Genomic DNA, 27,558 nt, shown 5'->3' on the forward strand with positions numbered 1-27,558 from the left:
GAGTCGAGTTAATATTGAGAAAAATGATAAAATGATATAGGTAGAAAAGTCCATTTTGCCCCTCAATTTAGTGGTGTTAATAACGGAATCTTGATGGAGAGATGCATTTGAGCCTGCCCGAAAAGGCGAAAACCATAGGGAGTCAACTAGCTAAAAGATTTTTATGAGACTCGGCCTGAGTCCACTGCCAAACCACAAGTATGTAAAATGCAATTCTCTCTAAATTAATTCAATAACATTTGTTTTTTCCATTTACCCTTTCTGGGCTTTTATTATTATTATTATCATTATTATTATTATTATTATTATTATTATTATTATTATTATTATTATTATTATTTACCACGTAACAAAGAAGCCGAGCCCAACATATAAAGAACACTTTTTTTAAAATTTAGGGCCTTGAGAAAAGTCTCCATAGCCCATTAAGCGCCCCTGATAATTAACAAATAATAACAAGTGATCTAACGGCATAAATAAATTTAATTTTAAATGCTATTGATAGATACTCATCTAGCTTTAAGGGTGGAGGGAGTGGTCACTTAAAGTTAGTGAAACTATTTTTGGCTAGGGCTGTCATAACATGTCGGACACGACACGATAAGACATGATGACGTGTTGTGCTAAACACGAATACGACACGATAACTAATTGTGTCATTTTTTTCAAACACGAACCTGTTTAGTAACATGTTAATCTGTTAAGACCTGTTATGGGACATGTTTAAAGACACAATAAATAATGCATGTGTAACATAACCAAAACTTTCAAAATGAGCATGAAAGCCTTAATTAGTAGATAATCCATAACATATTTGAAACGAAAAACCACAAATTCATAACATGCTATAAACAAAAGACGACAAATATATAGCATACTTGAAACGAAAAACGATAGAAACAAATCATAACATACATAAAAAATATAATATCGGGTTCTGACGGGCATTAGTGAAATGTCTTTGATGACTTTAGGTATAAGACTTTAGGAGGATATATATATATATAAATATATATATATATATATATATATACCTTTTAATATAAAAATCTACACAAGTTACTAACAGATTAACAGGTCTTTAACATTTTAAGACACAAAACATGTTAAGATCAAACCCAAACCTGTTATAACTCGTGTCATGTTGTGATAACAGGTTCGTGTCATAAATTGACAGCCCTACTTTTGGCACTGACCAACCATACACTACCATATTATTTTTACCCTCAACTACCCTCGACTACCCTAAGGACTGACAACGGTACACCCAAACTACCCTAAAGTTTTTTATTTTTTAATTTAAAATAACTCAGTAAAATATTTTTTAAAACTCAAAAATAGATAAAAAATACATACATTATAGATTTGAAAACACATAATAATTAAACAACCTTTTATTAAATAAAACATAGACAAAAATGTTATTCCCAATTTCATCGGTTTTTAATTTTTGTTATGAGTTTAAACATATCGTTATCGCTAGCGTTAATTTGCCTGCCCATATGTCGCCGATTCGAATACACTTGGTGTTGTATACGATCACTTGATCCTCCCTCTGAAACAAAATAGTTCCAAACGCGTGGCCAAAAACCCAACGCTCGTTGCTCCACGGGGTCCATGTCTTCGAAAACATAGACCCAAGCCTTAGCTAACGCCACTTTTTTTCATTCCTCCATCTTCGTGACGCAATTCCTTGGGGATTTGGTTGAGAATTTGGTTGATCCATGTAATATTGTTTGCATTTTAAGAGAATGGAAAAATTGTTGTAGAATATTGTGTATAAAAATTGAAAAAGAGAGAGAGAGAGAGAGAGAGAGAGAGAGATTTAAATAGGAAAATAGGAAAAATTGGGTATCTAATTTAATGGAATTACATTAAAAAAATATAGTCGTTGAACGACTATATTCACAAAACATGTCACGAGTATTAGTATCCTAGCCAAACACTCACCGACAAAAATAACAGGGTAGCAGCGGTGTTCTTTAAAAACATAGACCCATTATTTTTCTAATATTGACTTGGAGTTATTTATCCTTTGGATTTCGTCCACATGGACCTTTCTTTAAGCTGATATTTTCTTACTCTCAGTTTTGTTGGAAGGAGTACTCTTATGCCTTTCTATTCTTGACATAGTTTAAAGATAAGTTTAGTATTTCGTCCACATGGACCTTTCTTTAAGCTGATATTTTCTTACTCTCAGTTTTGTTGGAAGGAGTACTCTTATGCCTTTCTATTCTTGACATAGTTTAAAGATAAGTTTAGTATTTTGAAAAAAGTAAAACATATCCTTTATTTATGTTGTAGTAGCAAGAGTGTACATAATTACTACTATACTAATTACATATGTTAATATCTTATTATTGTCTATTTCTTCCAATGGACGATCAATTTTTTGATCTTGTTTTCCTTCTTGGTGTTTTTGTTTGTCTCCTCTTATTTTTGGCTTTCCTCGTTTTCCATTTCTTTCTTAAGCATTGATTATGCTATTTTGGTGACATTCATTTCGTAATGTGTGGAATTATCTTTAATGTCATACATTCCTTCTAAGGAATTTTGATCTGTATTCAAGCGTTCACCTTGAGTATGAGTTTAGTAAGGATTTTGTATTAGTGGATAATGGAAATGTTGTTGTTTCTGAGAATATTCTTCGGGATTAGTCATTACTCCTTTTCCCTTTGACAACGTTGGTTTCTTTGATTTACTTGGTTATGCTCCTTGCATATTCTGATTTGGAATGATCTGAGCTAGTGGGATGTTAATATTAAATGAATCTGAATCTTCTTTTATTGTTGTTTGGTATGATTCTTCATCACTAGATATAGGAATTGGGAGTAGAGACGTTCCCATGTATCATTTTCGTTTACCTGATCGAGGTCGATAGGTATAACTATGGTGATCGGACATTTGCATAAGGTTTGATTAAAAGTAGGAATGCGTTCCTAACTTATTCGTACAATTTATCTTATCCGTAATATTTACACATTCAATGGTTAAAGCTTAGATATTTTTCAGTCAAATATCTAATTTGCTATAAATGATGGTTATGTAATAAGATTTATATCTCTATCAGTATTTGTGGATTGTCAGGAAGATACTTTGGTTGACCTTCATATGGAAAATTGGAAATTGTCGGTTGCTCTTGACCGAAAAAGCTTGTAATAGCTGTTATTAGTGTTCATATCTGATGGTTCAGATTCAGATGTAGTGATTGAATGTCTAACTACCCGGCGCATATGCCCGAAGTAGTTTGTATAAGACATTTGTACATATTATGTTTAGGGATATGTAAACTATCAATCTTTGTTTGTCCCTATTTATTAAAAAAGTGGTTAAAACTTAGATAATAACTTTCACTGAAACCGATGGCTCTATAATATGATTGATATCTATATCTAATCAAAGCCTATGTATGATTAAATACATAATTCGCTAAGATCGATGACTCTGATACCAATCTATCACACCCCGACTTAGGGCCTAGAAGTGTGACCACAATTGGTACTTGTTTTTAGTTGTTTTCCATTACCTGTCTTGATAATATTTTTGATCCTTCAACTTTAACAAGTTGTCAAATTTAGATCAAAATTTAAGGGACGTTACAGCCAAACACTTAAATATTTCTAAACAGTTACAGCTAATAACTACCAGCTACAACATTCAGCCACCAGCTAGCAGCTTCCATCTACAGTTACCAACTTCTTTTGCCAAACATACCATAAATGATTTAAATAATTCAATAAGCAAAGATGTGTCAAATTATAGAATTGAGTTAACGTGATGTATTGGTTCGAATTAATATGGTATATTGCCAATTTAAATTCATGCATAATATCTAAATTACCATATGAGATAATTAATATATTCTACATTGCAGAACATATTAATTAAATTGAGTGGGCTAATCAGCTAAAATAAAAGTGTGTATAAACATGGATGATTGCATAAAAGATCTTGAGGGGGCTGCTAGTAAAGTCAAAAGCCCAAGTGAGTTTGATTTTAACCGACTACAAATCACTTTAAAGGGCTGCCATTTTGATTGAGAAAAAAAAAAGAAAAAGAAAGATTGGAAGATCGGCCCCTGTTTAGTTTTGAAAAGATAATTCGGCAGCCGCAAGGAAGGGCAAGCCCATTGATTCAAGCAAAGAGCGTTTGAGTTGAACATTTACTCATCAAAGTTATTATTCGGTTTGATTTTAATCTTTTATTGTTTTGTTTATGAATTCAGTTTTTAAACTTTAGTTATTATGGTTTGTTGTTGAGTATGGTTGTTGGCTAAACCCCTAGACTGCCTAGACTTATAATAAACTTTTGTTGATTTTTTAATTTAGTTTGGATTTTGCTTTGTTTATGGCTTTATGATCAAGTAAGACGTTTATGTTATTTATTCAATGCATATGTGTGTTTAGGATTGTTTGATGAGTTTTATTGTTTCACAGAGTCTTTAATGATTGTTTCATACATAGAATTTTGTTAGGTTATCCACCGTGTGTTTTTGACTAGCTTGTGGTTGATTTGCAATAAAACCATAGAAACAATAATAATAAATCAAGTAGACCTAAATGTGCTGTTAATCTAAATAACTTTAAGGCCATAGATTATGGGATAGGTCTTGGTTGATGAATTGTTAAATTTAGTTATTCATAAGGAGTCCGTTTAGGTTTGGTTTATTTGTCATGTCTATCTAGTCGAGTGAATTCTTTAAACTACCTTTGATTTCCGCGTTGTAAGGTAGGATTTCATATGGAGGTACTTGTCATATAATAAATTAGCGACCGTAAGTGAGACAAATTAAACCGGTATTATTAATAACTTATTAGGTTCCATAGGTGTGTCCTTGAGAATGGTCGAGGGTCTTGTTCGGTTTCCATTAAGTGAATATTTTAAGATGCCGGTTCCATAGCATAAAATTTTCCAACTATTTGATAATTGATACATTAAGGATTCTAGCCTAGGTAGTTACTTGTCATTAATTGAATTAAATCTAAGTCCTAAGTTGTAAGGCCCCGTTACTGGTACCTCACATTTGGACGTTGGATTTACTCATAAATGCATTTCTAAATATCAAAGTAATTAAAAACTTACGCGGAATATAAAAAATTTCATAACATTACCGTACTAATTCATAACATGTCTTAAAACATTCGTCTTGTCTTTCAAAATTAAAGCATTAATTATAAAACATAACAAGTCTTCAGATGCCAGGATTTTATTCTTCTGCCATGTGTCCCGCTCACGCCAGCTGTCGCATCCTACTCACCTACATGCATACTAAAAGTTGTTTTGGATAAAAATCAGTTGTCACACCCCGACTTAGGGCCTAGGCGTGTGACCACAAGTTGGTACCTGTTTTGTAAATATATCAGAGTATTGGGTTGATTTTAGCGGAAGACTTTAGATTTGAATATAATATTAATTTTCATTGAAAATTTACTCAGGAATTAAATACCCGAGTATTAGTTTACAAAAGATAAGTTTCATATTACAAGGATTTAGTTTATCAAAACGGAGCCATCTTGTACGCGATACTATCTTCATAAGACTCCAATCCTTGCTATTGCTACTTATGCTTAATTACCTGCAATGGGTTGGAAAAATACGTCAGCTATATGCTTGTGAACACGTATGACTCAATAAAACATTTTGAATGACAATATAATACAAATGTAGTTTTCTTGACAATCTCAGCGGAAGAATTGTACTTACGGTATATGTACCACTGTCCTACACACACAACGGTATTCCCAAAGCCAAACGACCCTAAACTGAGAACTGGTCATGACCGTTTAAGCTCGCGACTTCATTGCCTTTGATTGATTGATTGAGCTTTAACAGTTATGTTTGGATCCAGACACATGCGTATTCGGTCTGAGTTGATATTATTCTCTACTTTGTATTATAATGTGTTAGAGATTTCATTATCTCATGTAGACATTGATTGACTCGTTAAGACAAACACCCGTTCGTCTCATTGAGTATAAATATGTTTTGACTGATTAAAAAGGTTGACGTATTCACCTGTACCGTCGGTGTTGTAAACCTTGACTGATTGATTGATCGATTGTGAATGATATTAACCTATACATAAATAGGTTCGTATGAATATTTTGAATGATGTTAAGCTGTGATTGTAAGCTTAACCTTGAAATCGTTTGTCTCTGATTGTGAATGAAAACACTTAGTTTTATGTGACGTTTGATATAGCATGCTTTGGCGTAATAGGTTCTATCACGTTGGTAAGTTTCTCCATGTAAGTAAACGGGTCCCTCGGTTGATTGGGATTTAAGCGAATTACTTTTCCTTAGGCAAGAAACTTACTACTAATGATATCCCCCTTCCAGTTACTACATGCCCGTCAAAATATCTCTTTTGTTTAACATTACTTCATCATGAAGTAACGTTTTATGAAAACATGATTGTGAATGAATGTTTGTAAAATACGATCAAGGTTAAAGGCCATAGCTTTGATTGATAATCTAAGCTATAATTCAAATAACTTAAACATAACTCCTACCTTAGATTGGATGCTTAGAATGATTACACGATAAGGCAGGACTTGATCTACTCGCTTAGGTGATTGCTAGCTTAATTCCAACTTCGTTTCTTGCACGAATATCGAGAAAACAGTATGTCGGCTTGCTACAGCAACGGGGCACGTTTTCCAAGGCTATGTGTGTGTAAAGGAAGGTGTTTTTGGGATGATTTGAGCTCATGCCCGTCACCCCCCTTATATAGCCAATCCTGGACCCCGTCGCGTACCGCGCCCGGTCCTTTGGGACTGGTCGCGAACCGCGACGCCGCAAAAGTACACCGCCTTATGCGGTGTTGACACGTGGCCTGTCATATTGCGCCACGTGTCGATACGGTATTAACATGTGTCCGGTGACTCATCAACCCCATCGCGCTACGCGATGGGTTACATATTACCCCGTCGCGTACCGCGGCGGGATATTATTTTTAGAATTATCATTTATGGTCCCTGTACTTTCTAAGTTAGTATATTTAGACCAAAATTGAGAGGGTACATCAGCTAAGGATCAAGTATCCAAATCTGTAAAGTGAGGTATAGTGCTATGTTGATAATAACGAATATGTAATCGAAATCTTGATGTACACAATGATTTGATCACGAGGGAAAAAGCCCTTGAATACGATAATCTTACTTCGGTCAAAACTTAACAAGGTAATCTTTGGTCGAATCACTTCGGTCAAGGATTAACGAGGTAACCTTTGGTCGGATAGTACGTGATTATAGTAATCTCCGGCACAAAAAACCCCCGGACGGTGAAAACTATCACCGTCAAGTTTATTAATCGTAAAAGGTGGTTACAAGGGTTGGAAGCTATGATCAGCGAATACAAGTGTGAGTGTCTATTCTAGAATTACAGAGAAAAGTCGTGTATGATGTGTTGTGATCTTGTGTCTAAACCTAGCTAATCATGCTTCTATATATACATGAAGTAGAATAACTAATTCTCCTAATTTTTAGCCTTCAATCAAGCCTTTCCTTCATTGTAACTCTTTCCTTCATTATCCACGCATTTTATTAACTTGATTGCGAGATTATAGGTTGGACTTGGTAACTAGCCGTTATACCTGCAAAAAATACCAAGACAACAAAGGAAAATCGTTAATAAATGATAAGTACTGAGGATCATTGATCCTGACAGGATCTGCAACATATTCTAAGGATAATTGATCCATATTATATGCCAGGATAACATATCCACAGTGTCAAATTTCCGTGCACTAACAATTGCCCCCAAAATGGCGGTTGTGATAAGATCACAACTGTCATTTTTTTGCCTTTGAAATCAAGCTTCCTGCAAAACAGATGAGATTTGACAAGCTGGGTATAATTGTCATATATCAATGGAGTTTCCTTGGCAACTTCCTTTCCGGCTCTATATCCAATACCATTAAGTTACCATAAGTGTTGATCCTTCTGTGATCCTTGTAATTGAACTTAGAGTACCTGATGCAAATAACTTATGATATTAACTGGAATAAACCCAACAAACTGGGGACAAGCCCAAATAAACTGGGGACAAGCCCGTGCAACTGGGTACAAGCCCGTGTAACTGGGGACAAGCCCGTGCAACTGGTGTTAAATTGGGGACTGGCCCAAAGATACGGATGTAAACTGGGGACTCGCCCAAACCGGGATTTAGCCCAAACGTGAGATAACGTGAAAACGTTATAAACCGGTGGTATGGTACGTCTACCATAAATCATAGGATCCTCCATATAGCCGAAACAACGAAATTGTCAGCCACTAAACGTGTACTAGTCCCGCTGCCCCGGATTATACGTTGGATAGCGTGCGCTCCAGGCGAGAGTGTAGAAACTCTATTTTATAAGAAAGGTGAAAACCTTTAAACCTTAGGGGATATGATCATCGGGGGTCATATCCAATCGTGGGCTAGGCCAAGGGAAATAGTAAAGTACCTTAAATGTAAAGGAGAGGTGGCCAACCTCTTAGAAATTGGACTTCTTACTGAAATCTGCATTGTTATTTAAAACTTGGAAAAAGAGAAACGTTAAAAATATATTATCCTTATATTAATAAGAATCTGAAATGAATAAGTGATCGGATAGATATTACCAATTTTAGGATCCTTGATCCTTCTGAGGATACTTGACCCTGATTAGAAAACGTATTTCTTGAGATGAATAGCATTCCATGCTCTAGGTAACCTGTTGTCTTCCATAGTCAGCAGGTGATATGCCCCCTTTCCGGCATCTGACTCGATCAAGTAGGGGCCTTCCCACTTAGGTGCTAGCTTTCCATCCGCTGGATTGGTTGTATTTTTGAAGGTTTTCCTCAAAACCAGATCTCCTTCTTGAAATCTTCGAATCATGATATTCTTGTTGTATGCTCCAGCTACCCTTTGTTGATATGCTGCCATTCTGATCTTAGCTAGGTCTCTGAGCTCATTAACAGTATCCAGATCTTGGAGAAGGATTTCGTTGTTAGCTTGAGGATCACGGATGCTTGTTCTGGCGGTAGGAACCACCATCTCCGTAGGGATCACAGCTTCTGAGCCAAACACCAATGAGAAGGGTGTTTGACCTGTTACATTCTTTGGTGTTGTTCTATCAGCCCAAAGAAATATGGTAGCTCTTCGGCCCACTTGCCTTTCTTGGATCCTAGTTTCTTCTTCAAGTTGTTGATAATAATCTTGTTACTTGATTCAGCTTGACCATTAGCTTGAGGATGAATTGGTGTGGAGGTAATCATCTTAATGCCCCAACTGTAACAAAAGTTAGTGGTTATTTTCCCGATAAACTGGGAACCATTGTCACAAATAATTTCTGAAGGGATACCAAATCTAGTAATAATATTTCTTTTATTGAAGGATATCACCTCTTTTTCGCGGACATGAACGAAAGCTTCTGCTTCTATCCACTTTGAAAAGTAATCAGTCATTGCAAGCATGAATACTTTTCCTCCTGGAGCTTTAGGTAGCTTACCCACAATATCCATGCCCCACTTCATGAAAGGCCATGATGAGGATATAGGATACATAGGCTCTGCTGGCTGATGCAAAATATTGCCATGTCTTTGACATGAGTCACACTTTTTTGAGTACTCCATGGCGTCTCTCTTCATGGTAGGCCAGAAGTATCCTGTTCTCAGAATCCTTGAGAATAGGGCTACCTCCAGTATGATTACCGCAATCTCCTTCATGAAAGTCTTTGAGCACCTCTTGAATTTCAGGATCTTCAATGCATCTCAAGTACAGACCTGCAAGAGATTTCCTATACAGAATATTGTTTAATAAAATGTATTGTGATACCTTAAGTTTGAAGGACTTAGGTTTCTCTGTGGCTGGAATCTCTCCATTTTGAATGAATTTCTTGATTGGGAGGATCCAAGATCCTTGATTATTTGAGGATAATGGATCCCAAGACACAATCTCTTTGTCAGTTGTTATCTCCCCAACTTCTTGTTCTCCTATTGCTGGTGAGAGTATATGGATGATTGGAATCTTTGTATCTTCTGGAATCTTCAATGATGAAGCTAAATTTGCTAAGGCATCTGCCCCAGCATTCTCTTCTCTTGGTACATATATAATACTCAATTAATCGAAGGACTTTGATAGTACCTTCACAACATCTAGATATTTGATTAGTTTCTCGCCTTTAACAGCATATGAGCCGCTAAAATGGTTAGCCATCAATAAAGAATCTACATATACTTGAAGATACCTGATCCTCATATGTTTAGCTAATTGCAAACCTGCGATCAGAGCTTCATATTCCGCTTCATTACTAGTGGTTTGGAATGCACACGCAATGGACTGGGGTATTATGTCCCCCTGTGGCGATTTTAGTAGGACACCCAATCCTGTTCCTCTTACGTTGGATGCTCCATCAGTAAAGAGGATCCAAGGATCCTTGGTTTCTTCCAGTTTGTTGAACCTCCAAATCAGCCTCCTCTTGTATGTCACTACTGAAATCAACCACATAGTCTGCAAGCGCTTGTGACTTAATGGCTGTTCTGGGCTCATACAGAATATCATATGCACTCAATTTCACAGCCCATTGATATGGTTTAAAATATACATGTTATTATATAAATATTTCCTACACTTTCAAATATTTTTGAGCCAGTTTTTTATTGAATATATTTCTATTTGGCTCATAATTTGATTTTAAAGGTTAAGTGTTTAAACGAGATAAATTAAAGTATTTATGCTAAACTTGAGACAATGGCATCTAAGTAGTAATTGATGGAATAAATTGTCATATATTTTGTGGAGTTTCATGTTCACTAATAATATTCTCGTTGATGGCATAGTGACAGGAAATAATAAAAATCCAAATGGGCCTCAAATGGAATTAAAAGACTTGGAGTTGGGCTGTGGTGACGAAAGGAATAAATTGGGCCGGTTACGTGAGAAATAGGTCAAAACGAAGAAGTTTATTATATATATAAAATAATATAATTTGGTAGAGAGCGGCAGGCGAAACATAAATAGATATATAATAGAGTTTGGTGGTGCTACTGTACGTGATTGGGAGAGTCACGTGAAGCCAAAGAAATCACAAAAGTTTGTAGCAGGTCAGCGAAGGAAAAAAATATATAATAATACATTGAAGAATTTTGGTGTGGCTGTGACGCAAGACAAGTCAGTCAAGGAATTTTTGTTTGCAACTGTGGTAAGAGAATTATATGGTTGTGGCTATTTTTGAGTCTTGAAGCATAGAAAAGGCACACTCTTTCATCTTTAGTTTTATTTTATGAACTATAATCTTTATATTATTTTTGTGTCATACTTTATTATGAGTGGCTAAATATTTTATACTACCTTGGTTTTGGTTGAACACTATGTTAGATTAATGGTTTGACGAACTACTATTGATCATTGGTTGATTTAATATTATGGAAAAGTTTTTAATTGGTTTGTTCATGGTATTGTTGAGTAATTAAATCTAGTTTATTATTATAATATTTATTCCACTTGTGTTTAATAATTTTTGGTGATTGTTAGACACATGATTAGGTTGTCTACTTTGTGTTTTCAACTTATTTGCGGTTTATGGTCGAAATAACCGTAGGAGTAATTTATAAGAGTTTATTAGATTTTATTGTTCTTTCACTAGAGAGACCGGGAGGTGATTTAGTGTTGTGTCATCTTTGTCTTTTGCGGTTTTGGGTCATAATTGCACGAGAGTGAGTTATCCTAGGTCCTTTAAGATTATTGTGATATAAGTTGTGTTCAAATTAATTAATAATACCCTCTTTATATTAATATATATTGTATTCGAAGAGACCGGGAGGTGATTCGGGTTTTGGGGGTACCATAATATTATTAGGCAAGGTGAGACCGGGAGGTGATCCAAACCTTTAACGATTGAGCTTCACATGTCATTAGAGTTCTAAGGTGTCGTTGGTGAGGCCGGGAGGCGATCTAGCGTATTTTAGTGGTCTTTAATGTCATATTTTTAAGGTATTGTTTTTCAACCAAGTCAAGTTCGTTAACTATTAATTTTAACTAGTGGGATTCCATTACCTAGGTAGTCGTTTCTCATATCTGTTTTTAAACCCAATTTTTATAACGTTTTATTTTTAGTTTATTTTTTTTAATTAGTTAAGTATTACTAGTTTTATTAATATAAAAAAATATAAAAATCAAAAGAAAGTTTAGGTTAGTAATCATAAGGTTTAATAATTAGAGTTTACCCATAGTGTCCTAGGTTAGATATCCGTTCTTACTTGCTAGCTACATTGTGACCGGTACACTTGCCGACTGTGTGTTTTTTTTAGGTGAATTCGGTAAAACTTGGTTTTTAATATTATATACGTTTTTCACACTTCACCCATTTAGCCATCCTTCCTGACAATTCTGGTTTTCTAAGCACATTTTTATCAGGATAATTAGTTCTTAAAATAATAGTATGTGTTTCAAAATAGTGTCTCAACTTGGTTAAGGCCATAATCAAAGCAAGAATTAATTTTTCAAGGTGAGAATACCTGAACTCTGCATCTAACAAGCTTTTACTTACGTAATATACCGGGTGTTGTTGTCCGTCATGATCTTTGGCTAGAACAGCACTGATTGCATTTCCTGACACAGCTAAGTATAGGGACAGCGGCTCACCATCTATTGGCTTCATCAAAGCAGGTGCTGAGGATATATAATCCTTAAGAGCCTTTAGTGCATCTTCATGCCTTTGGGTCCATTCAAGCTTTTTATTTTTCCTCAAGATATCATAGAAGTCTTTGCACTTCTCTGAGGATCTGGAAATGAATCTGTTGAGGGCAGCTATTCTTCTTGTCAGTCTTTGGACATCTTTAGCATTCCCAGGAGACTTTAAATTAATGATGGCTTCTATCTGCTCCGGGCTCGCTTCTATTCCCCTTTTGGTCACCATGTACTAGAAACTTTCCAGCCTTAACACCAAAATGGCATTTTGACGGGTTCAGTTTCATGTTATATTGGTCAAGGATATTGAATGCTTCTTCAAGATCTCTAAGGTGATCCTCAGCCCTCTTTGACTTCACTACCATGTCATCTATGTAGACTTCCATGGTTTTGCCTAACTGATCCTTGAACATCATGTTGACCAATCTTTGATATGTTGCCCCTGCATTTCTTAGTCCGAACGGCATAACACTATAACAATATATGCCGGTAGGAGTCATGAATGTTGTATCCTCTTGATCAGATGGTTCCATCTGAATTTGTTGAAATCCAGAGGAAGCATCCATAAAGGTAAGCATCTCATGCCCTGTCGTTGCATCCACTATGGAGTCTATATGTGGTAACGGGAAAGGATCCTTGGGGCATGCCTTGTTTAAATCGGTAAAATCGACACACACCCTCCACTTTCCATTCTTTTTAGAAACAACAACCACATTAGCCAACCATCGAGGATACATAACCTCTCTGATCATACCGGCCTTAAGAATTTTTTCAACTTCTTCTTGTATGATCGCGTTCCTCTCAGGAGCGAATTTCCTTCGCTTCTGATGGACGGGTTTAATAGAATAATCAAGGCCCAACTTATGAGTAATTACCTCCTTAGAAATACCTGTCATGTCTGAATGTCTAAAGGCAAATGTGGATTTTCGTCACTTTAGGAAGGATATCATATCCTCCTCGATCTCGTCAGGGATACAGGATCCTAGGAACACCTTTGTGTCCGGATCTTCAGGATCTAAAGATACTTCTTTTACGTCTCGCTCCCGAGCTTCCAGCACGTCCCTAGGATGTTGCTGTAATTGCTATGCTATCGTTTGTTTAGTCTTCGGCTTCATTGATGAAGAATAATAATTCTTGGCTTCCACTTGGTCACCATCTATCCTTACTACTCCCCAAGGAGTTGGTAGTTTGATGCACTGATGGTAAGTAGAGGCTACAGCCTTCATTCCATGTATCCAAGGTCTGCCAAGAATAACGTTGCAACAAGAAAGATTGTCAATAACACAAAACTTTTGGTAAGAGTTTAACCCTTCGATGTATATCGGGAGTTTGATGTCCCCCAATGTTTTCTTGGTTTCACCACTGAAACCCACTAGAACCGACGTTCTTGGGATGATTTCTGAGTCTGGGATGTTTATTTTATGTAGTACGTCATGTTGTATGATGTTGACCGAGCTTCCACCGTCGACTAGGATTCTGCGTACATAATGGTTAGCAATAAATAAAGTTTAATCAAACCATCGTGGTGAGGATCCTGGATGCTTGTCTTATTTTCTTCATCAAAGAAGATTCTTTTGTCAGTCGTCAAAGTAGTGGATATGACTAGTCGGTCTCCGTTCTCCAACTTTGTTTCTTTGGCGTGTCTTTTTGCCGAGGAGAAAGAAGTACCGCATATATCTGAGACACCGGAGATGAAGTTGATTACTTGTGCGTCTGGTGGGGGTGGAGTTGCTTTATGTGGTACGTCTTCAGTATCCTGGATCCTAGGCTTTTTTCTTCCCAAGAGCTCTTTGAAATGACCCTTGCTCAAGAGGTATCCGATTTCCCTCCTTAAACCAATGCACTCGTCTGTCATGTGACCAAAATCTTCGTGGAAAACACACCACTTAGACTTATCTTTGAAGGTGGTAGTCTTCTCGTTCTTTCGGGGCCACCTTGCATTTTCCCCTAGATCCTTCATGGCACAAATTAAGCCATGGGTATCTACGGAGAAACAATACTTGGAGATGCAGGGATAGTCTTCATCATCATCTCCTTCTTCGACTGCTCGTACGTTTTGATTGTTGAACTTGGTGTACGGCTTTGAGTTGTTGTTCTTGTATGAGGATCCTCTATTTTTGTCAGGGGATTCCTGTTTTGTTTGATCCCCCAGACGATCCTGGATCCTCTTGTCGTCTTCCAATCGTATGAACCGGAGTGCCCTTCTTCTTACTTCATCTTGAGACCTGCAAGGAGTCATCACAAGATCATCATAAAACGGGGAGCCCCTCTGAAGTCCCATCTTGAATGCTTCAACAGCAGTAGCCATGTCAAGATTAGGGATTTCTAGAGCTTCCCTGCCGAACCTCGTAACAAAATCCCTAAGGGATTCATCACTAGGTTGGATAACTCGGTATAAATCACTAGTTAACTTCTCAAATTTCCTACTACAGGAAAATTGGCTGTTGAACAAGTTAACTAAATGTGAAAAAGAAGTAACTGAAAAGGGATGAAGACTTAGCAGCCACTTTAAGGCGGATCCGAAACCTTTGCACAAGCAAGCTTCCTTGAGTCTCTCCGGGATAGGTTTGATTTCCATACGCTCCCTATATTGTGCAACGTGCTCTTCAGGATCGGTGGTCCCATCATAAGTCTTCATGTTGGGGGTCTGGAACCGCTTCGGGATTTCAGCATCACAGATAGGTGGAGAAAATCTGGATAACTTGTGACTTCTCTCAGGTATCTCGGGGATTGGTCGTATCACCCCGGGAACACTTGATATCATATCCTTGAGCTTCTGTAGCTCCTTGGCCATAGCTTGGTTGATACATGCATCCTGCACGGGACCACGGTTAGCGTTAAAGGATATAGGATCATATGGGTTACCTCTTTGTTGGGTGAAGGTAGGTATCCCGGATGAGTAGCTGGGATAAGAAAAATCTGCGATAGGAGTTGGTCCTCCAGAAGCTATGGTCTGCATGGGGATAATGTCTCCTTCATGGACCTCCGAAGACCTTTGATGTTGAACCCCTGAGAATCCTTGATCCTTGAAGAAGGATCCTTGATTGTGGATGAAGGATCCTAGTGGTTGGGAGTTGAAGGATCCTTGAAGATACAATCCGGAGGATCCTGGTTGAAGGATCGATGGTCCTTGCTGAAAGGTTGAGGATCCTTGAGCTGGTTGAACCATGGACTCTTGTTGGAGGATAGATGATCCTGGCTGAACGAATGAGGATCCTTGAGTTTGTTGACCCATGGACCCCTGGTTGAAGGATGGATGATCCTTGCTGGAAGATCGAGGATCCTTGAGTATGGACCCTGGTTGAAGGATGGATGATCCTTGTTGGAAAATCGAGGATCCTTGAGTATGTTGAGCCACAGATCCTGGAGTAGAGAATTCCAGCACCCTAGGCATCAAGGGAGTCTGATCCTCCGCTGGCCTCTTTCTTTTCTTGAGATCTTCAATTTCACGCAGGATCCCCTGGTTGGTTTTGTTCTGCTGCTCCATGTATGCCTTAACTTGTGAAAACATAGCAGAAACATCATTGTTAGATTTGACCACCGAAGTGGCAACAATGGTTTTTGAGCTCTGAAGGACTGGAATTTATGTCTTGTTTCCAACCGCGGTGGTCCTTGGTGCTCCCGTAATTGGAGGAGGCATCGGCGGCAAAGCTCTTGATGAGAGAGAAACCGAGGATGGCATGGTTGATGAAGCAGAGGTTGATTGAGAGGCCATTGATGGTGATATGGGTATGAAAGGTTGAATATTGATAAGGTATTTTCTGGATTATAGCACCAATTGCCCCACGGTGAGCGCCAAATTGTTTTGGATAAAAATTAGCTAAGGATCAAGTATCCAAATCTGTAAAGTGAGGTATAGTGCTATGTTGATAATAACGAATATGTAATCGAAATCTTGATGTACACATTGATTTGATCACGAGGGAAAAAGCCCTTGAATACGATAATCTTACTTCGGTCAAAACTTAACAAGGTAATCTTTGGTCGAATCACTTTGGTCAAGGATTAACGAGGTAACCTTTGGTCGGATAGTACGTGATTATAGTAATCTCCAGCTAAATTGTTTTGGATAAAAATTAGCTAAGGATCAAGTATCCAAATCTGTAAAGTGAGGTATAGTGCTATGTTGATAATAACGAATATGTAATCGAAATCTTGATGTACACAATGATTTGATCACGAGGGAAAAAGCCCTTGAATACGATAATCTTACTTCGGTCAAAACTTAACAAGGTAATCTTTGGTCGAATCACTTCGGTCAAGGATTAACGAGGTAACCTTTGGTCGGATAGTACGTGATTATAGTAATCTCCGACACAAAAAACCCCCGGACGGTGAAAACTATCACCGTCAAGTTTATTAATCGTAAAAGGTGGTTACAAGGGTTGGAAGCTATGATCAGCGAATACAAGTGTGAGTGTCTATTCTATAATTACGGAGAAAAGTCGTGTATGATGTGTTGTGATCTTGTGTCTAACCCTAGCTGATCATGCTTCTATATATACATGAAGTAGAATAACTAATTCTCCTAATTTTTAGCCTTCAATCAAGCCTTTCCTTCATTATCCACGCGTTTTATTAACTTGATTGCGAGATTATAGGTTGGACTTGGTAACTAGCCGTTATACCTGCCAAAAATACCAAGATAACAAAGGAAAATCTTTAATAAATGATAAGTACTGAGGATCATTGATCCTGAAAAGATCTGCAACATATTATAAGGATAATTGATCCATATTATATGCCAGGATAACATATCCACTGTGTCAAATTTTCGTGCACTAACAAAAGTCAGCTGCGCTGAGTGAGCTCTAGTTAATCATACATCATACAACGCATACACTTACCTTCAATCATTCATCCGAAGATACATAATAATTATTTTACTAATTTTACTTTCATTTCATATTTTCATACATACGTACATACCTTATTACTTTCATACTTTATATTTATTGTCCATTCTATCTCAGATATTATTAGAGTCTGATCCATTTTCTTTTCTATCTCAGATATTATTAGGGTCTGATCCATCTTTCCTTTGTCTATCTCAGATATTATTAGGGTCTGATCCCTTTCTTGTCTATCTCAGATATTATTAGGGTCTGATCCCTTTTTACTTCTCTATCTCAGATATTATTAGGGTCTGATCCCTTTCTTCTCTATTTCAGATATTATTAGGGTCTGATCCCTTACTTCTTCATCTTCGTACATACTGTCTTTTCATACCCGTAATATACAAATACTTCCTTTAATCATTATTACGTACTCATATGTTATACACATATATATCATACACATTCATCTTTCATATGCATACCTCCCTTGTCGATAAGTGTAATATCCGAAGATCGTTCACGTATCGACAAGCTTTCATTCACAATCATAACATAATATCTATCACATAAATCATACATGGCATACACTTACCATTTAAGGTAAGTGTATTAACTATCACATCGAGTATGCACACAACCCCGAAAACATTTTAAATTATTTTCTAAGTTGGGCTTATTTGTTTAACTTATACGAATGGGCTAGCTCATTATAAATGGGCTTAGTTAGATCAAGCCCATCTGTTTTAAATGGTACTGGCCCAGAACATAACAGATCAGCCGAGAACTCTTGGCTGAGAACTTAGCAGAAAACACATGACCGAAAACTCTTGGGACCGAGAACCTTGCCTTGACCGAGAACCCTTGTCACCGAGAACTCGGGTCACCGAAAACTCAGGTCACCGAGAATTCTCGTTGACCGAGATCCCTTGTTGACTGACTGTTGACCGAGAACTCAAGTTTTTGACCGAGAACCCTCAGGTCAAATCTTTCTATCTTTTCTTCTTGTTTCCAGGTTCGGGTAACTGTTAACTGGTTCGTATTATAACTTTTAACCACCTTTTCTATTTTCCATAACCGTTATACACCTATTATCATTACCTCATCAAGATCTATCCTTTTTAAGGCATAAAGCCTAAATCTTTAACCATAGAACGTTCTTTACTAGATCTAGGGTTTTCTTTAACGAGCCGTATCTAACAATAAGTCCATTTCGTCCATTTTAAGCATCAAGTTTGCTACTTTATGAATTAACTAGACCCGATTCATTCTATGTTTAAATTTCATGATCATTTGTTCATAAAAACATAAGCTTTAAGATCAAGCACATACCTTTAATCGTTTGCTAGGTCGCGGCTAGCTTGGTTATGAGCTTGGATCTTGTAACTAGCTTGAATATAGAGGATAGATCGAAGATCTTGGCTCGTTTGATCTTGGATCTCACTTCTCTCTCTTGCGGCCGAAAAGGAAAGGTTGTGTGTGTGTTATGGAGGTGTAGGGAGAATAAGATAAATAAGATGGATGGAAATGGAAAGATTTAGGGTTTAAGGGGTATTTATACTCCCTTAAGCCCATGGACCTAAGGCTCATCTTTCCTTTCTAGTCCATGATTAATCCCTCTAATCTAGCATACTTAACCTTCCACCTATTATTATTATTTTATTTACCATCTTAAGTAAACTTGTCCACCGTAAGAGAGAATGTATAAAATATTATTTATTGAACTTTTGGGATGTTACATAAGTCAAGTTGTGTCTAGTTTTTATTTATTACTTTTAATTAGTTTAAATTTAGCTTTTTAGTAAAACCCCCCTCAAAATAATATAACATAAATAGTCGTGTCAGTCAGTTGAATCTTATTAGCTAGTGTACGTATATTAAAGAGTCTCGTGGGTTCGATATTCGAACTTATTTAGTTGTACTAGAGTCGGCTAGTTCACTTGCCGATTAGTAGTTTTAGTAAGTTAAGAGTACAGAATTATTATCTAGTGTCTAGATTAATATAATTTTAGTTAATAATTTTATAACTATTAGCATATGATTCATACAAAGGATATACACAATATATTTCATTATTGAACATGTATGTAATAACATGAAGGCATGATTAAATGCGTGTTCTAATTTCAAGGAAATAAGGAACCGATAAGTTAAATTGACAAATACAATTGCAAAAGTAATGTTGTCATGTTTTACAATATAATTAGAAACGAAATATATATAGCAATATAATAAATTCAAAATAAACAAGCTTTTATATTCAATAGTCGTTGGTCAAGCAACCGAAGGCATATTCAAGATCAAGTGGCAGTTATCTTTTTGATAATTAGATTCAGGCTGATCATGAATGCTTTCTTTAATCTATTGTAAGAATTTGATGTAAAGAGGAGTTTGATTTATATAATTTTTATAAATTATTAAAGCATGTTAAAGAAATTTGAACCCTCACTATTTTGACGAGGGCAATACTTGATAGCAGCCGGATGATCACATGCCACGTTTGATGAAATATTGTTTCGTTGCTAATATTGATAAGAAAATTAAAATATAATGATGATGCTTTCTAATTTCGAAATGAATATTCTTTGAATTCCTTACTAAAAGAAATTTATGAGATCGAGTTTATTTTTAACTCTAATTATTGTCCAGATTCTAATTCCATTCAGATCCAATATCTTGTTCTTGTACCTATCTAACTTTTTTGCCATGCATCTAAATACTTCATGCATGGTTATATTTCAACTTATTTAGTAATTGTTTAATATTAATTATTTGTTATCCACAAAGCAAAAGCCTCTCTTTAGTATAAAAAAATTTGAGCGAGGTGGTTTAATATCCTTTGGTTGTTCTTTCAAACAAAAAATAAAAAATATATGGTCAGTTATTTCTTATATTCAAATAAAGACATGACATGACTGTCAGGAAACACATACCCAAGTGTTTGAATACTGTTTCAGACTTTCACCTACCAAATTTATTGATATTCTTTTTACATCCACACAATATGGAATGCATACTTTTGAGCATAAAGTGGAGTTTAGAAACAACCACGTGTTAATGATTATTATACTAGCTTGAATGAACAAAATGCGACAATGATCATGGTTCATGAAATAATAAATAAATGAATTAACTAAGACACAAGTGACAAACACTTAAACGATGTTTTCATAGCCGGACTCCTTGCGGGTTCAGTTCGTTGCTCCTCGCCATTTTTTTAGCCAAAGATCAAACCGGTGACCTTCTTAGCGGCTGGTTGAATTGCATATTTTTTATAGTGTCTTTAGCTTGTAGAAAACTCGTAGAGGATAAACAAGTAGTAGAGCTATCAACTTGTTTTTATTAATATATGTAACTCAAGCATATATTAATAAAATTTTATTTTACTAAATTTGCATTTATAATGAAATCTTTGTGTATTTTTGTTTAGTTATAAAAGGATAACAAAACACATATATGTATAATACTTTTTCTTCTATATCCAGATTAAAATTTAGTATTTTTACTTTTAATAAGCCGGTCCAACTGATCGACTAGTAGACCGGTAAAATATTTGTTTAGATTTTCAGCCACCCGGGTATGAAAACACTATATTTAACCATATGAAAATATACATGAGTGTAAAAGTAAATTAGTATATATAAAAAAGTGAAGATTTATTTTGTATGTCCATATACTAGTAAATTACTTGAACATGCATTTGTAGTATGGAAGTAGCCACGAAGTGATTTGGAGGTTGAGTTTGCATACACGTGAAATGATAGTGACTTGTCGGAGTCTAATGCCCAAACATTCTCTTCATTCTCTTAATACCAAACAACCAACTTACATTATTCTTCTAAGCCCCACATCACTTCAAAATCAATACCAGATGGACTAAAATAATACAAATAAAAAGGTCGACCATTTCATTGATTGTGGCCCAATGATTGGGTACGTTAAAGTAACCAACTATGCCACGAGACCATTTCGTCGAGAATATTATTAATCATGATAACAAAGTAATATGTATATGATCTGTTATTATTTAGTGATGGTTAATTGTCATATAGTATAATGGCTAATGCAAACAACATGTACATATGAATTATGATGTTAAATCTTTTGTTATGATTTTTTTGCATCCAATAAAACACCAGTTTTTAGAAATATATTCATGTTAACATTACAAAAAGGATACCCATTTCTTTTCTAAGGGTGGACATAAAATATTCGTCATGTTTAAGTTATCTTTTAAAAAACTTATAGAAATAGATGAGTTAAGCCATTAGGTTGAGCGGAACACGACATATTTAGCTAGCTAGGCATATTAATGTGTTCGACAAAATATTGATTCGATTACATTTATATGACTAAGGCGGTTGGTAAGGATAATAAAGGGATTTTAGGGAATACAAGGAAACATGTTTCACATGATGAACTAAAGATGTGTGGCACAAATTTGTTTGTGGAGACCATTTAAGATTTAATACATGAAATTTATATAAAGAATAAACTATATTGTGATGAAATTATTTGTAAAGTATGAAAATTTTATAAATCATAACAAGTACTGTTTAATAGTTTTTGTTCTGTTTATCTAAAATGGCATTCTTAGATTATGTTAATAGATCATGTCTTTAAAGTAAATCAACGTATTTTCTCAAAAACTAAGTTGAAATATAAAAGAATATTTTGTTTCTCAATGTTCGGAGGTCACCATAAACAAGTTTACTTATAAATCAAACATCAAAACTTGTATATATTTAAGCTTTTATAACAACAAATATAAGAGTACATAGTATATTGTTGTTATTGTCTAAGAGTACCTTCCCCACTAAAGTTTCTAAAATTTTGATTAATATTTTATGAGTAGAATATTAGATGTTAAAAGTTTGATTAATATTTATGAGTTGAATAACGGTGAAGAGTTTGCTAGTTAGTTAAATTGTTATGTCATTGTCGTGTATGCAGTGAAGGTTTAACTAACTAACTAATTAACTAACCTGTTAACTCACATGTTGTAATTTACCTAGACATTAATTATACAAAAAGAAAAAAAATGTGATTGTTTATTTAGGGGTGGCACCACCATTTTCTTGTTAAAAGCCGTTACTTGACTAACAGGGGTCCCTTAATGACCCGGCGCGATGTAGCCGGCGGTAAATTAAGCCTTGTCGCCTCATCTTTGCCGCCCCCTTTGATGCCCCACAACAAGTAACCTAAGAGTTAACAACACATATTGTCACTGTAATTTGATCATATTGCATGTTTGGTCACTGAAAATGGACTAAAATTGCAAATTTAGGAGCGAGTTACACGTTTAATCCCCAATGTTAATGCCTGTCAGCCGGGTCCAGCTTATTTGGCAGGCATCAACATTGCGACTTACAAGCCGGGCCTAGCTTGTTTACACCCCTACTCAAACACGACAGCCCACACTCTATATACCAAACCTGTCCATGACAACTGACCTATACAAATTATATATACCGCTAAAGCATACAAAGAGAGAGGATCACAATAAGTAGTTATAAATTTGTTGAAATGGCCGAGTCAAATTTCGCTGAGACAGATTAAGAAGATGCCCCTCAACAAGACTTGGTTGTTCCTCCAACTCTAATCTCTGCAGCAGAAAGCTTCGAGAAAAAAGGCAATTCATGGTAACAAGTTAACACACATGCATGCATCTTATTTATTTTGTAAATATATATATGATTAGCCGGTCGGTCATGAAGAAACTAATTAACCCATGGAACTTGAACTCGCAGGTTTGCTATATCTCAGTTTCCATCAGATTTAGTAGTCACTGTTGACGATGTTACGTTTTATGTTCACAAGGTATTAATAACACACACATATATATATATTATGTATTGTACAGACAAACACAAACACCTAGTAATGTCATCATACATAGGACCGTCTTTGAAAACGCGTGAGCTCTCATAGGCTATGTGAGAGTATAAGAAATAGACTATAATATAAACTTACATATATATATATATAATCACGAGTAGAACAATAGGTTTGAGTAATTCATAAACACACAAAATACTAAAATAGTTTAGTTAAAATTCCAAACAATAAAAAGCGTATTTAATCAAGTGCATTTATAAAAAATAATACATACCTTTTAAAAAATTACATGCCATATGCGGCTACACACCCCGCACAAGGTACTGAGGTGACCCTGATACGGCTGTATGATATAGAGAAAATTGTTATGTTAACCGTATGACTTTGTTATTAATTGATCATATCAATCACTTTTATATCAGTGTATATACCACATCATACGGTCATATAATTTGACGACACCAGCTCATACCACAAAGCAGTACACTGATGTGCCAATTTAACACGTTATTCGACCCATATATCTAATTATAGAAAAATTGTACATGACATGCTATCGTTGACTTCACTTTGTAATACATTTTTCAGTATCCATTGCTTTCAAGATGCGGCTATTTGGAACATATTGAGCTACAGCCTTCAATCTCAAACTATGGTTACGACCTAAAACTCCAAAACATGCCCGGTAAACCATGGTCAAGTTTTGCTACGGCCTTCCCGTATCACTAAGCCCGAAAACCGCAGCCCCTTTAAGATGCGCGGCAGAGTTTCTAGACATGAGTGAAGAACTCGAAGAAGGAAACCTGATTTCAAAAACCGAGTCATTCCTCACTTTCGTCGTCTTCTCGTCATGGAAAGACTCGATCACGGTCCTTAAATCATGTCAAACGCTCTCACCGTGGGCCGAAAACCTTCAAATTGTTAGAAGATGTTGTGATTCAATAGCGTGGGCGTGTCAAGAAACACCGGTGAACAAAGCCGGTGGTTAAACGATGTTGTCATGCTTCGTATCGATCATTTTAAACGGATCATGACATCAATGGCTCTTAAAGGAACATTAAGGCCTGATTTTTTAGGTTCGTGTATTATGTTGTATGCTGAAAAATGGTTGATGGTTGGAAATGATGGTGAGAATAATACTAATACTAATAATAATAATATTAATAATAGTTATAGTTATAATAATAATAATAATAATAGTAATAATAATAATAATAATAATAATAATCGAAAAGAGGAGTTGAAATGGAGTATTATGCAAGGGAGGAAGACTGAAAAGGAGTTTCAAAATGAAGAGCAAAGGATGATTTTAGAGAGTTTGGTGGGGATATTACCGCATGAGAAAGATGCGACTTCGTGTAAGTTTTTGTTGTGGATGTTAAAGATGGGTGTGGTTTATTCGATATCGTGTTTCCGAGCTTGAAAAACGAGCTGGGATGGCGCTGGAGAACGCAACCGTGTATGACCTTTTGATACCCAACGGGGAAGGAACACAAGTCAAGTAAGTTTAATTTTAGATGTTATGACTTTTTTTACCTTCGGGTTTTGGTAATTCGGGTTCGGAATTTTTCGGGTTGGGTTAATCGGGTTTCGAGTATCATAGGAAAAAAATCTACATTATTAAATTTTAATGTAACATATTCTTTTTTACTCGTAATGTAAATAAACCAATAACAAAACAAAAATAAACCGATAAAACATCCTAAAAAGAGTAATATTTTAACAAAGTTCAACCATAATAAATAAGACCGACATAATTTTCTTCAGTATGTTGAGATTAGGGTGTTGGATTATAGTTGCTTTTAGTCATAAACTTAAAACATTAACAAACAATAAACAATCAATTCATAATAGGTGGAATGAGAATAGTCCATTTGGACAAAATTCTGATATCATTATTAGTGGCTGAGGCTTAGCCAGTAACATATAAAAATATATATCTTTTTAAAACTAAAAGTTTATTCGGGTTAACCCGGATGCTTGAATTCGGACCCAAGAACCAACCCAAACTACTTCGATTCGGGTTTGGGTTAGCCTTTTCTTGGGTTCGGGTTTCTTGGTTCGGATTAGTTCGGATTCAGGTACGTGTAGTCTGGGGTTGGGTTTCGGTTAAAAGTGACAGCCCTATTAGTACATATGATATTAGTTATTGATCAGTATATATATATGGTGTAGGTCAATGGTAGATCAGACTATATACAATGTAGATTCAGTATTAAGGATTCTTGAATATTACTTGATGAACCAAGAGCAACAAGTAGAAAGTCATGGGAAAGCAAACATTAGCAAATTACTGGATAGTTACCTTGCGGAAATAGCAGGAGATCCGAACCTTTCTGCTATTAAGTTTCAAGTGATTGCTGAATCAATACCACATGCTGCGCGTCCATGTGACGATGGACTCTACCGTGCAATTGATATATATCTCAAGGTTTAATGATGATATATAATTTAATATACCCTTAGCTAAATTAGCAACCTTGTTGTTTAAAAATGTTATATGTTTTGTAACTTGCAGGCACACCCTACACTGTCTGACCACACCCTACACTGTCAAAACCCGAAATCAAATTCTCGCTTTTTGGTTCGGTTTAAGCCCACAATGTTTAAGAATAAATAGTAAAACCATAAAAACAAACTCACTGAAAACTAAAAAAATGGAATCCATGGTGAATACCAAAAAACCAGAAACCGAACGGTTTTCACAAACCCAAGAACCGAATTTGTGGTTTTTGGTTAGATTTGAGCCCGAAACCGACCCATTAACACCTTGAGACAGTTGAAGCTTCAAGATTAATATAATAAAAGAGTTAAAATGAATTATCAAATGTGTAGTACCTGCCACCCTGCATTTCCTCTGAACTGCATATTATCAAATCCAGCTGCTAAACGGGTTGTGTTAGCCGGTTGGCAGGTCAAACGTAAAATCCTATCACGCATGTGAACCCAAACAACACGTGTATTTGCAGGTTGACACGCATATGACCCGTTTAACCCCCAAAAAAAAACAGTTTCATTAAAAAAAAAGTTTCATAAAATTTATAAAATTCTAAAATTATATATTATTTTTATCACCGAACTATGTTTAAACTAAGCCAATTCATTTTATAAAAAAATAAACTTTGGCATCGGAAGTACCCAATGGTTTAACATTATTATATAAAAGACATTTTCAAAACAAAACAATAAAAAGATTAAAACTTGTCCGTTTGACACGAACACGACTTGTTTAGCTAAACATATTCTCAGGTCCGACCTGAAACTGACCTGAACCCGACCTGAACCCGTTTAGTCAATAATGCTGCATAAAACCCCCATTTCCGAGTCAATAATATTTTAAAGATAGTTAAAAAAAGAAAAAAAATATCAAATAGGGTCGAAAGTCGCATTATGTTTTTTTGTAATGCCACGCGTCATATCTGACACCAGCGTAGGAGTGTTATCAGCGTGTTCGATTCAGTTTATTTGGTTTTAAGTTTCTTTTGGACCTAACCAGAAACTGAACCGATCCAAATTATAAAAAAATAAATATAATGTCTAACCAAACGAGATTTAATTAATCAAACCAATCCGTTCTGTTTATTCGATTGAATTTGGTTCAGTTATCCGAATAAGCAACATATGTTTCTCTTTCAGTTCAGTTTTTTCGTAGATAAATACTTTTAGGCAAAACACACTTTTGTTCTATCAAACCGAATCTAGTAAAACAAAATCATGGTTACAAGCGTTTTCTAGTGGTTGAAATTAAAAAGTAATTTCGGAGGCTCTTTATTAGGGATATCACTAGGGAAACCGCTCACCGTTCGACGCCCGTTTGTCGCTTGCTCGAAAAATGCTTGTTCAATTTCAGCTCGATTTGGAAATGAGCTGATTGGATCGGTTCGATTTGAAAACAAGCCAAGCACGAGAAAGCTTCGCTCGGTTCGGTTCGGTTCGGTTTGTTTTGCTCGAATTATTGTTTTAGTTTAAAATTTATATATGATATGTATTTATATAAAAATATACAAAATTTTAAGGATTTTTTAATTTTCTACTTTTGTGTTGACTTCAAAGTTTAATTTTAAAACCCTAGCCACTTGTTCAATACTTTCACAATTCCAGTTTTCCATAAACATTCATGTCATTCTGCCGTTCAGTACTTCGATTACACCATTGAAAAACTAGCTACTGGTTCTCATCACACTTGTTACACGAACAATTTTTTCTATTGTTAGGAGAAATTATCACCCAGTATC

The 27,558-nt window shown here is 35.7% G+C and overlaps 1 pseudogene; it reads left to right on the top strand.

The window, feature by feature from the left end:
* The first annotated feature begins 3,929 nt into the window (after window positions 1-3,929).
* LOC143532115 (BTB/POZ domain-containing protein DOT3-like) lies at window positions 3,930-25,943 on the top strand (annotated as a pseudogene).
* Window positions 25,944-27,558: the final 1,615 nt, after the last annotated feature.

This window comes from Bidens hawaiensis, unplaced genomic scaffold, assembly GCF_021521415.1.
Source record: "Bidens hawaiensis isolate Kalapana, Puna unplaced genomic scaffold, B.hawaiensis_p1.1 tig00009361_1, whole genome shotgun sequence".
NCBI classification, from domain to species: Eukaryota; Viridiplantae; Streptophyta; class Magnoliopsida; order Asterales; family Asteraceae; genus Bidens; species Bidens hawaiensis.